The 12,141-nt window shown below is 37.9% G+C and overlaps 2 pseudogenes; both read left to right on the top strand.

The window, feature by feature from the left end:
* The first annotated feature begins 5,195 nt into the window (after positions 1–5,195).
* On the top strand, positions 5,196–5,317 carry LOC146029806 (5S ribosomal RNA; annotated as a pseudogene).
* A 5,196-nt stretch (positions 5,318–10,513) lies between these two features.
* LOC146029766 (5S ribosomal RNA) lies at positions 10,514–10,635 on the top strand (annotated as a pseudogene).
* Positions 10,636–12,141: the final 1,506 nt, after the last annotated feature.

Raw genomic sequence — 12,141 nt, 5'->3', positions numbered from 1 at the left:
ACAGAAAATACAAAGAATACCTCGCGATAAGGACAAAATAAGAAGTACCAATGCTCATCACTCCCGCAACCGATCAACAATCACTCGACTCACTACTGTATAAATATCCTCTTCTTTTCATCCTTCTTCTTTTCCCTATTTTTCTTTATTATTCTCCTTCTTTTTATAGAGATAATCACTGTAACTTATATGAATAAATGAATTAAAAATCACGTAAAACCACTCTAATTATTTATAGTATATTTAGTAGTTAAGCACCTTGCACTTCACTGCTAAAAACACCACATTGGTTCACATGAATAATCTTTTAAAAAACGAAAAATTATCATGGATCACTTCTTCTAGTCATTAGCCTTTACACTAAAGACTCACCAAATATAACACTTTATTGATTCCTTCTAGAAAAAATCTGCTGTCAGCTTTAAAAATACCTTAAAAATATTTTTTATCTATTTTTTATCGATGTATTACCCCCTGTTCATATTATATATTTATTATTGTGTATATATATGTATGTATACTTATTGACAATTGTTCCCCTGAATATAATATATTATATATTTATTTATTTATGTATTTATATATTTATATATCCAGTATGAGCTAAGGAACGCTCCCATATATAATAGACTGAATATGTATACATACAGATTAATAATAGATCTTATCCTTCGTTGCAATGTCCTATGTTCTATGCTAAAACAGAATACTAACACACTGTATTCTCTATTCCTATGTCCCAAGTGGAATTCCCACTGAGAGAATGGCACACACGAAAATATGAACTTTAAACTAATCAGTATCCAAAAAGATGGCCGATTCCCTATACGAAAGATAGAAAAATCCCCAACAAAATGGCCGCCGACTGGAGACAAACACCGCGAGTGACTCCACGTATCAACACTCCGCAATGACTGACAACTGCGGCACCCAATGAGACGGAGCTCCGCAGTAACCGGAAGTGGGGCGCAGCCGCACGTCCGCCCGAGAGAGGCGGAAGACACAGACTTGTACACTAACAAAAGACACAGGAAGCGGGGCGGAAGTGACGTCCGCCCGCCGGAAATGGGGATGCGCATCCCCATAAACGAAAAAAGCACTTTCTGTTATCTCTGTTTTTGTTTTTTAACCACTGCACTACAGCAATAGCATTATATTAACTTGATCCTAACACTAATATAAGTGTATAAAGGATTTAGCTATGCCCTTCGTTTTTTAGAAACGGTAGCCACACCCACAGGATGTGACATCATAATTATGAGCATTAGACTCCCATAGTATAAATAGAGCACCAGGCACACATCCCTCTCACCCCTTGATGAAGTCCTAATCGACGAAACGCGTTGGGTACAGCCTGCTGACTCCTCCACAAATAGATAAGTCCTCTTTTATAATCTTTTTCAATCAATTTTTATGAATTTCTTAGCTAATATCTCCCCCCCCCCTTTTTTTAGCGCTAATACTTGTAGGCCTTTTTAAACTAGCTACGAATTTTTTTACATCGCTGTTTTTTCTATACCATATCTCTTGTACTGTTTGTTCTTACATTTAATGCTATTGTGCATTTTTTTATATGTATAAAATAAAATCTTATATTTTTTGAAAGAATTACGTTTCTTATCCAGGTATTTTGTAGTCGCTTAGACCTTTATCCAACCCGCCATATCTTTTACAATACACCCCTTACCAAGGTGTCATTTTTTTAGAGGTCAGCTGACACCCTTTTTTCTTAAAGGTATACCTGTGTTCATTTTATATATTATTATTGAGTAGTTCAGGACACAAGTGGCGCCTTGCATCCCCCTCTTTTTCCTGGACACTACTGGTTTTTTTGTAGGGCAGCCTGGTGTTAGAACACTCTATAAACATGTTTAGAAATAACGAGCGTACCACAAAAAGAGATATTTTGTGTAAAAGCATCTTTAATGAGAACAAGCAGACTAATGAGACCGTACCATCACAAGACCTGGACGATTTGTTCTGGGCTATAGAAAAAACACTTACAAAGGAGATAAAAGCTTGGTGGGATATACAAGGACTGCAACATTATATCTCAGTAAATAGGATTCCAAGAGGTCTAAGGATCCAAAAACAACCCACCTTTGGAAACCAAGACTCCCCATTTATGGAAAAATGGGACGCCACCCTTCACGCCTGCTCCCTGAGTCTGATGAAACTACTAATTGAAGAAAAACAGAAAACTCTGTTAGAATTGGAAGTTGACATAAAAACACAGGAAGGGGTGTTGGAAACTTACAAAGACACAGAGGACTATAGAATCAACGAAAAAGTTCTTAACAAAAAATTAGAAAGAATTGAGGAGGATGTCATCAAAGGCAAAGAAAAGAAATTCGTGAGGGATAAAACAGACTATGACCAAGGCAAAGTCAAAAACTGGAACAGATTTAACAACATCGAACACCTACCATCACAGGATAACAGAAAGAAATGGAAACAAGTCACACATAAAAAATCATCAGTGAGACATAGGAGCTATGACTCACCAAACAACGTACCTATAAGGACCAGTAATAGATTTACGGCCCTACACAGACTAAGGTCAAATGGAGAACAGGAACCATCATCCTCGTCTTCCTCTTCTTTTTTATCCCCAAGCACAGGAACAAGAAAGAAGGAGGATTGGAGGGTCTTCCTGAAAGAAAATGTAAAACAAGCATCCCCACTGAAAAGAAGACACACAGACGAAGAGGAAAACGAGGCAGCGGGAGGAAGAGATCCCAAAAAAAGAGCGACATAACAAAACCAGAAGACATCGCAACTATGGCAAAGAATAAAGGCATCTTCAATCTTTCAAAGCATGTACTTACAGCACCAGAAGTGACCCTACTGGGAAAAGGATTATCATTTGCACCCACAAGTAACTTGAACAGATTCGAAACATACATTGATTTAAATAAATTTGTACGGAAATTGACGCTAAAGAGGCACTTCCTTAGAAAAGATGACGCCATTACGTCAAACTTTGAAAATCGATCAAAATCAGGTCTAAAACCGACATCAAAGTACTATCCACTTGAGTCAAAAGGATCAAACATCAGCATCTTTTATGATCTCGTCAAGAAAGATCTATGTGACAGAGAACAGGCACCGGTCAAAACAAAAAATCTGACAAATTCAGAAAAAGAGGCAATGAAAAAATTACAAAAGGACAAAGACCTAGTGCTAAAACCAGCTGACAAAGGGGGGGGCCTGGTCATTATGGATCGGGAAGCCTATGTCAAAGAGGCAGAAAGGCTCCTGAATGATACAAAATCATACACTGTGCTCCACAACGATCCGAAAGAGACATACATTGAGGAACTCCGTATCCTTCTATTACAGGGCCTCAGGAACAATATCCTAACAAAGGACGAATATCAATTTTTACTAAGATTAGACCCCATTACCCCGATCTTTTACTTTTTACCAAAAGTCCATAAGTGCCTAATAAACCCACCCGGAAGACCGATCGTGGCGGGAATAGACTCATTGACTTCGAATCTGTCACAATATGTGGACATCTTCCTTAACAAATATGTAAAGGACCTACCCTCGTATTTAAAAGATACAACATCTGTACTCAACACAATGGAAAGCTTTGAATGGAAAGACTCGTACCAATGGGTAACCATAGATGTGCAATCGTTGTACACCTGCATTGAGCATAAAAAAGGAGTGGAAGCCTGCAGAAGATATTTAGAAGAAGACGTCTCAATCTCACCCGAACATAGAAATTTTATCTGCGATGTTATGTTTTTTATTCTCCATCATAATTATTTTAAATTTCAAGACCGATTTTATCTCCAGCAATGCGGAACAGCAATGGGGACTATCTTCGCGCCAAGTTTCGCGAATCTTTTTATGGGCCACTGGGAAAACCAGTATATTTATAACAACCAGATGTTTAAAAAAGAAATAATCTTATACAAGCGTTACATAGACGACATTTTAATTATATGGGACGGGACAAACTCAAACTTCCTAGAATTTTTTAAAAACTTGGATAATAATGATATGAATCTTAAATTTACATCAAATATACAGAAAGAATCCATCGAATTCCTCGATTTAGTCTTGACACATGAAAACAACAAAGTAGTGACTAAAAATTATGTAAAGAGTGTGGACAAGAACAGCTATTTACATCATAAAAGCAATCACCTAAAACGATGGAAAGACAATATACCGTTCTCCCAATTCCACAGGATTAAGCGGAATTGTAGCAAACCTGAAGATATGGAGGAACAATTGACTCTGTATGGACAAAGATTCACAGAAAAAGAATACCCAAGGGGCTTAATGGAAAAAGCAGCAGAAAAAACACGGAACACAGATCGAACATCATTACTCGCATATAAACAGAAAAAAGAAGAAAAAAAGGAATCAGTAGCATTTATTACCACCTATAATAGACACGAAGACACCATCAAAAAATCCCTAACTAATCATTGGGAGATTCTTCTCATGGACCCAGTACTAAAAGGGATCCTCCCCCCGAAACCAGACATTGTGTACAGAAAATCCAAGAATCTGAAGGACATTCTAGCACCTAGCATGCTAAAAACACTTCAACCACCAACTAAACTACCAAAATGTAAAGGATCATACAAGTGTGGCAAATGTATTATATGTAAATATCTCCACCCAAATAGGAAAAGCTTTACTGACACAGGGAACAACAACGAATTTAAAATCAAGGACTTTACCAACTGCAACTCCACCTCAGTTATCTACTTGATAGAATGTACTTGCGGGAAAAAATACGTAGGCAAGACAAAGCGCCCCTTGAAGATCAGAATCCAAGAGCATGTAAGAAGCATAAAAAACAAAATGGACAATCATGCTATCCCCAGACATTTTACTACCACTCATGCATCGGATCCTGAAGAAATGACTTTTAAAGCAATCGAACATGTTCAGCTAGGGGAGAGAGGAGGTGACTTGGCAAAGAAATTGTCGCAAAGGGAGATGTACTGGATTTTCCAGCTACAGACACTGCACCCGAACGGCCTAAACGAAGGATATGAAATCGCACCTTTCCTGTGAAGGTTCTGTAAAACTCCCTAAACGAACTCCACTGTCTTTTCACACACTTGATCACATTTCCTATTCTCTTCTTATAAATCTTTACTTTGGTTCCACCATATGAGCAGTAAGGTATCTCAGTCTGAGAGGTCTCGGAACATGGAAACAAATATTACAGTCATACCACACTGGCAATGCCCAACCCCGTCCGATCTTGGCAGCCAAGCAGTGTCTCTGGGCCCGTCCAGTATCGGGACGGGAGACTACCCGAGAAGAACGGGTACTGTAATGCACAGAAAATACAAAGAATACCTCGCGATAAGGACAAAATAAGAAGTACCAATGCTCATCACTCCCGCAACCGATCAACAATCACTCGACTCACTACTGTATAAATATCCTCTTCTTTTCATCCTTCTTCTTTTCCCTATTTTTCTTTATTATTCTCCTTCTTTTTATAGAGATAATCACTGTAACTTATATGAATAAATGAATTAAAAATCACGTAAAACCACTCTAATTATTTATAGTATATTTAGTAGTTAAGCACCTTGCACTTCACTGCTAAAAACACCACATTGGTTCACATGAATAATCTTTTAAAAAACAAAAAATTATCATGGATCACTTCTTCTAGTCATTAGCCTTTACACTAAAGACTCACCAAATATAACACTTTATTGATTCCTTCTAGAAAAAATCTGCTGTCAGCTTTAAAAATACCTTAAAAATATTTTTTATCTATTTTTTATCGATGTATTACCCCCTGTTCATATTATATATTTATTATTGTGTATATATATGTATGTATACTTATTGACAATTGTTCCCCTGAATATAATATATTATATATTTATTTATTTATGTATTTATATATTTATATATCCAGTATGAGCTAAGGAACGCTCCCATATATAATAGACTGAATATGTATACATACAGATTAATAATAGATCTTATCCTTCGTTGCAATGTCCTATGTTCTATGCTAAAACAGAATACTAACACACTGTATTCTCTATTCCTATGTCCCAAGTGGAATTCCCACTGAGAGAATGGCACACACGAAAATATGAACTTTAAACTAATCAGTATCCAAAAAGATGGCCGATTCCCTATACGAAAGATAGAAAAATCCCCAACAAAATGGCCGCCGACTGGAGACAAACACCGCGAGTGACTCCACGTATCAACACTCCGCAATGACTGACAACTGCGGCACCCAATCAGACGGAGCTCCGCAGTAACCGGAAGTGGGGCGCAGCCGCACGTCCGCCCGAGAGAGGCGGAAGACACAGACTTGTACACTAACAAAAGACACAGGAAGCGGGGCGGAAGTGACGTCCGCCCGCCGGAAATGGGGATGCGCATCCCCATAAACGAAAAAAGCACTTTCTGTTATCTCTGTTTTTGTTTTTTAACCACTGCACTACAGCAATAGCATTATATTAACTTGATCCTAACACTAATATAAGTGTATAAAGGATTTAGCTATGCCCTTCGTTTTTTAGAAACGGTAGCCACACCCACAGGATGTGACATCATAATTATGAGCATTAGACTCCCATAGTATAAATAGAGCACCAGGCACACATCCCTCTCACCCCTTGATGAAGTCCTAATCGACGAAACGCGTTGGGTACAGCCTGCTGACTCCTCCACAAATAGATAAGTCCTCTTTTATAATCTTTTTCAATCAATTTTTATGAATTTCTTAGCTAATATCTCCCCCCCCCCCTTTTTTTAGCGCTAATACTTGTAGGCCTTTTTAAACTAGCTACGAATTTTTTTACATCGCTGTTTTTTCTATACCATATCTCTTGTACTGTTTGTTCTTACATTTAATGCTATTGTGCATTTTTTTATATGTATAAAATAAAATCTTATATTTTTTGAAAAAATTACGTTTCTTATCCAGGTATTTTGTAGTCGCTTAGACCTTTATCCAACCCGCCATATCTTTTACAATACACCCCTTACCAAGGTGTCATTTTTTTAGAGGTCAGCTGACACCCTTTTTTCTTAAAGGTATACCTGTGTTCATTTTATATATTATTATTGAGTAGTTCAGGACACAAGTGGCGCCTTGCATCCCCCTCTTTTTCCTGGACACTACTGGTTTTTTTGTAGGGCAGCCTGGTGTTAGAACACTCTATAAACATGTTTAGAAATAACGAGCGTACCACAAAAAGAGATATTTTGTGTAAAAGCATCTTTAATGAGAACAAGCAGACTAATGAGACCGTACCATCACAAGACCTGGACGATTTGTTCTGGGCTATAGAAAAAACACTTACAAAGGAGATAAAAGCTTGGTGGGATATACAAGGACTGCAACATTATATCTCAGTAAATAGGATTCCAAGAGGTCTAAGGATCCAAAAACAACCCACCTTTGGAAACCAAGACTCCCCATTTATGGAAAAATGGGACGCCACCCTTCACGCCTGCTCCCTGAGTCTGATGAAACTACTAATTGAAGAAAAACAGAAAACTCTGTTAGAATTGGAAGTTGACATAAAAACACAGGAAGGGGTGTTGGAAACTTACAAAGACACAGAGGACTATAGAATCAACGAAAAAGTTCTTAACAAAAAATTAGAAAGAATTGAGGAGGATGTCATCAAAGGCAAAGAAAAGAAATTCGTGAGGGATAAAACAGACTATGACCAAGGCAAAGTCAAAAACTGGAACAGATTTAACAACATCGAACACCTACCATCACAGGATAACAGAAAGAAATGGAAACAAGTCACACATAAAAAATCATCAGTGAGACATAGGAGCTATGACTCACCAAACAACGTACCTATAAGGACCAGTAATAGATTTACGGCCCTACACAGACTAAGGTCAAATGGAGAACAGGAACCATCATCCTCGTCTTCCTCTTCTTTTTTATCCCCAAGCACAGGAACAAGAAAGAAGGAGGATTGGAGGGTCTTTCTGAAAGAAAATGTAAAACAAGCATCCCCACTGAAAAGAAGACACACAGACGAAGAGGAAAACGAGGCAGCGGGAGGAAGAGATCCCAAAAAAAGAGCGACATAACAAAACCAGAAGACATCGCAACTATGGCAAAGAATAAAGGCATCTTCAATCTTTCAAAGCATGTACTTACAGCACCAGAAGTGACCCTACTGGGAAAAGGATTATCATTTGCACCCACAAGTAACTTGAACAGATTCGAAACATACATTGATTTAAATAAATTTGTACGGAAATTGACGCTAAAGAGGCACTTCCTTAGAAAAGATGACGCCATTACGTCAAACTTTGAAAATCGATCAAAATCAGGTCTAAAACCGACATCAAAGTACTATCCACTTGAGTCAAAAGGATCAAACATCAGCATCTTTTATGATCTCGTCAAGAAAGATCTATGTGACAGAGAACAGGCACCGGTCAAAACAAAAAATCTGACAAATTCAGAAAAAGAGGCAATGAAAAAATTACAAAAGGACAAAGACCTAGTGCTAAAACCAGCTGACAAAGGGGGGGGGCCTGGTCATTATGGATCGGGAAGCCTATGTCAAAGAGGCAGAAAGGCTCCTGAATGATACAAAATCATACACTGTGCTCCACAACGATCCGAAAGAGACATACATTGAGGAACTCCGTATCCTTCTATTACAGGGCCTCAGGAACAATATCCTAACAAAGGACGAATATCAATTTTTACTAAGATTAGACCCCATTACCCCGATCTTTTACTTTTTACCAAAAGTCCATAAGTGCCTAATAAACCCACCCGGAAGACCGATCGTGGCGGGAATAGACTCATTGACTTCGAATCTGTCACAATATGTGGACATCTTCCTTAACAAATATGTAAAGGACCTACCCTCGTATTTAAAAGATACAACATCTGTACTCAACACAATGGAAAGCTTTGAATGGAAAGACTCGTACCAATGGGTAACCATAGATGTGCAATCGTTGTACACCTGCATTGAGCATAAAAAAGGAGTGGAAGCCTGCAGAAGATATTTAGAAGAAGACGTCTCAATCTCACCCGAACATAGAAATTTTATCTGCGATGTTATGTTTTTTATTCTCCATCATAATTATTTTAAATTTCAAGACCGATTTTATCTCCAGCAATGCGGAACAGCAATGGGGACTATCTTCGCGCCAAGTTTCGCAAATCTTTTTATGGGCCACTGGGAAAACCAGTATATTTATAACAACCAGATGTTTAAAAAGAAATAATCTTATACAAGCATTACATAGACGACATTTTAATTATATGGGACGGGACAAACTCAAACTTCCTAGAATTTTTTGAAAACTTGGATAATAATGATATGAATCTTAAATTTACATCAAATATACAGAAAGAATCCATCGAATTCCTCGATTTAGTCTTGACACATGAAAACAACAAAGTAGTGACTAAAAATTATGTAAAGAGTGTGGACAAGAACAGCTATTTACATCATAAAAGCAATCACCTAAAACGATGGAAAGACAATATACCGTTCTCCCAATTCCACAGGATTAAGCGGAATTGTAGCAAACCTGAAGATATGGAGGAACAATTGACTCTGTATGGACAAAGATTCACAGAAAAAGAATACCCAAGGGGCTTAATGGAAAAAGCAGCAGAAAAAACACGGAACACAGATCGAACATCATTACTCGCATATAAACAGAAAAAAGAAGAAAAAAAGGAATCAGTAGCATTTATTACCACCTATAATAGACACGAAGACACCATCAAAAAATCCCTAACTAATCATTGGGAGATTCTTCTCATGGACCCAGTACTAAAAGGGATCCTCCCCCCGAAACCAGACATTGTGTACAGAAAATCCAAGAATCTGAAGGACATCCTAGCACCTAGCATGCTAAAAACACTTCAACCACCAACTAAACTACCAAAATGTAAAGGATCATACAAGTGTGGCAAATGTATTATATGTAAATATCTCCACCCAAATAGGAAAAGCTTTACTGACACAGGGAACAACAACGAATTTAAAATCAAGGACTTTACCAACTGCAACTCCACCTCAGTTATCTACTTGATAGAATGTACTTGCGGGAAAAAATACGTAGGCAAGACAAAGCGCCCCTTGAAGATCAGAATCCAAGAGCATGTAAGAAGCATAAAAAACAAAATGGACAATCATGCTATCCCCAGACATTTTACTACCACTCATGCATCGGATCCTGAAGAAATGACTTTTAAAGCAATCGAACATGTTCAGCTAGGGGAGAGAGGAGGTGACTTGGCAAAGAAATTGTCGCAAAGGGAGATGTACTGGATTTTCCAGCTACAGACACTGCACCCGAATGGCCTAAACGAAGGATATGAAATCGCACCTTTCCTGTGAAGGTTCTGTAAAACTCCCTAAACGAACTCCACTGTCTTTTCACACACTTGATCACATTTCCTATTCTCTTCTTATAAATCTTTACTTTGGTTCCACCATATGAGCAGTAAGGTATCTCAGTCTGAGAGGTCTCAGAACATGGAAACAAACATTACAGTCATACCACACTGGCAATGCCCAACCCCGTCCGATCTTGGCAGCCAAGCAGTGTCTCTGGGCCCGTCCAGTATCGGGACGGGAGACTACCCGAGAAGAACGGGTACTGTAATGCACAGAAAATACAAAGAATACCTCGCGATAAGGACAAAATAAGAAGTACCAATGCTCATCACTCCCGCAACCGATCAACAATCACTCGACTCACTACTGTATAAATATCCTCTTCTTTTCATCCTTCTTCTTTTCCCTATTTTTCTTTATTATTCTCCTTCTTTTTATAGAGATAATCACTGTAACTTATATGAATAAATGAATTAAAAATCACGTAAAACCACTCTAATTATTTATAGTATATTTAGTAGTTAAGCACCTTGCACTTCACTGCTAAAAACACCACATTGGTTCACGTGAATAATCTTTTAAAAAACAAAAAATTATCATGGATCACTTCTTCTAGTCATTAGCCTTTACACTAAAGACTCACCAAATATAACACTTTATTGATTCCTTCTAGAAAAAATCTGCTGTCAGCTTTAAAAATACCTTAAAAATATTTTTTATCTATTTTTTATCGATGTATTACCCCCTGTTCATATTATATATTTATTATTGTGTATATATATGTATGTATACTTATTGACAATTGTTCCCCTGAATATAATATATTATATATTTATTTATGTATTTATATATTTATATATCCAGTATGAGCTAAGGAACGCTCCCATATATAATAGACTGAATATGTATACATACAGATTAATAATAGATCTTATCCTTCGTTGCAATGTCCTATGTTCTATGCTAAAACAGAATACTAACACACTGTATTCTCTATTCCTATGTCCCAAGTGGAATTCCCACTGAGAGAATGGCACACACGAAAATATGAACTTTAAACTAATCAGTATCCAAAAAGATGGCCGATTCCCTATACGAAAGATAGAAAAATCCCCAACAAAATGGCCACCGACTGGAGACAAACACCGCGAGTGACTCCACGTATCAACACTCCGCAATGACTGACAACTGCGGCACCCAATGAGACGGAGCTCCGCAGTAACCGGAAGTGGGGCGCAGCCGCACGTCCGCCCGAGAGAGGCGGAAGACACAGACTTGTACACTAACAAAAGACACAGGAAGCGGGGCGGAAGTGACGTCCGCCCGCCGGAAATGGGGATGCGCATCCCCATAAACGAAAAAAGCACTTTCTGTTATCTCTGTTTTTGTTTTTTAACCACTGCACTACAGCAATAGCATTATATTAACTTGATCCTAACACTAATATAAGTGTATAAAGGATTTAGCTATGCCCTTCGTTTTTTAGAAACGGTAGCCACACCCACAGGATGTGACATCATAATTATGAGCATTAGACTCCCATAGTATAAATAGAGCACCAGGCACACATCCCTCTCACCCCTTGATGAAGTCCTAATCGACGAAACGCGTTGGGTACAGCCTGCTGACTCCTCCACAAATAGATAAGTCCTCTTTTATAATCTTTTTCAATCAATTTTTATGAATTTCTTAGCTAATATCTCCCCCCCCCCTTTTTTTAGCGCTAATACTTGTAGGCCTTTTTAAACTAGCTACGAATTTTTTTACATCGCTGTTT

This window comes from Crinia signifera, chromosome 8 (genome assembly GCF_055691185.1).
Source record: "Crinia signifera chromosome 8, ASM5569118v1, whole genome shotgun sequence".
NCBI classification, from domain to species: Eukaryota; Metazoa; Chordata; class Amphibia; order Anura; family Myobatrachidae; genus Crinia; species Crinia signifera.
Note: the sequence above shows the minus strand (reverse complement) of the source record. Positions and strands in the feature narration are given on the sequence as shown.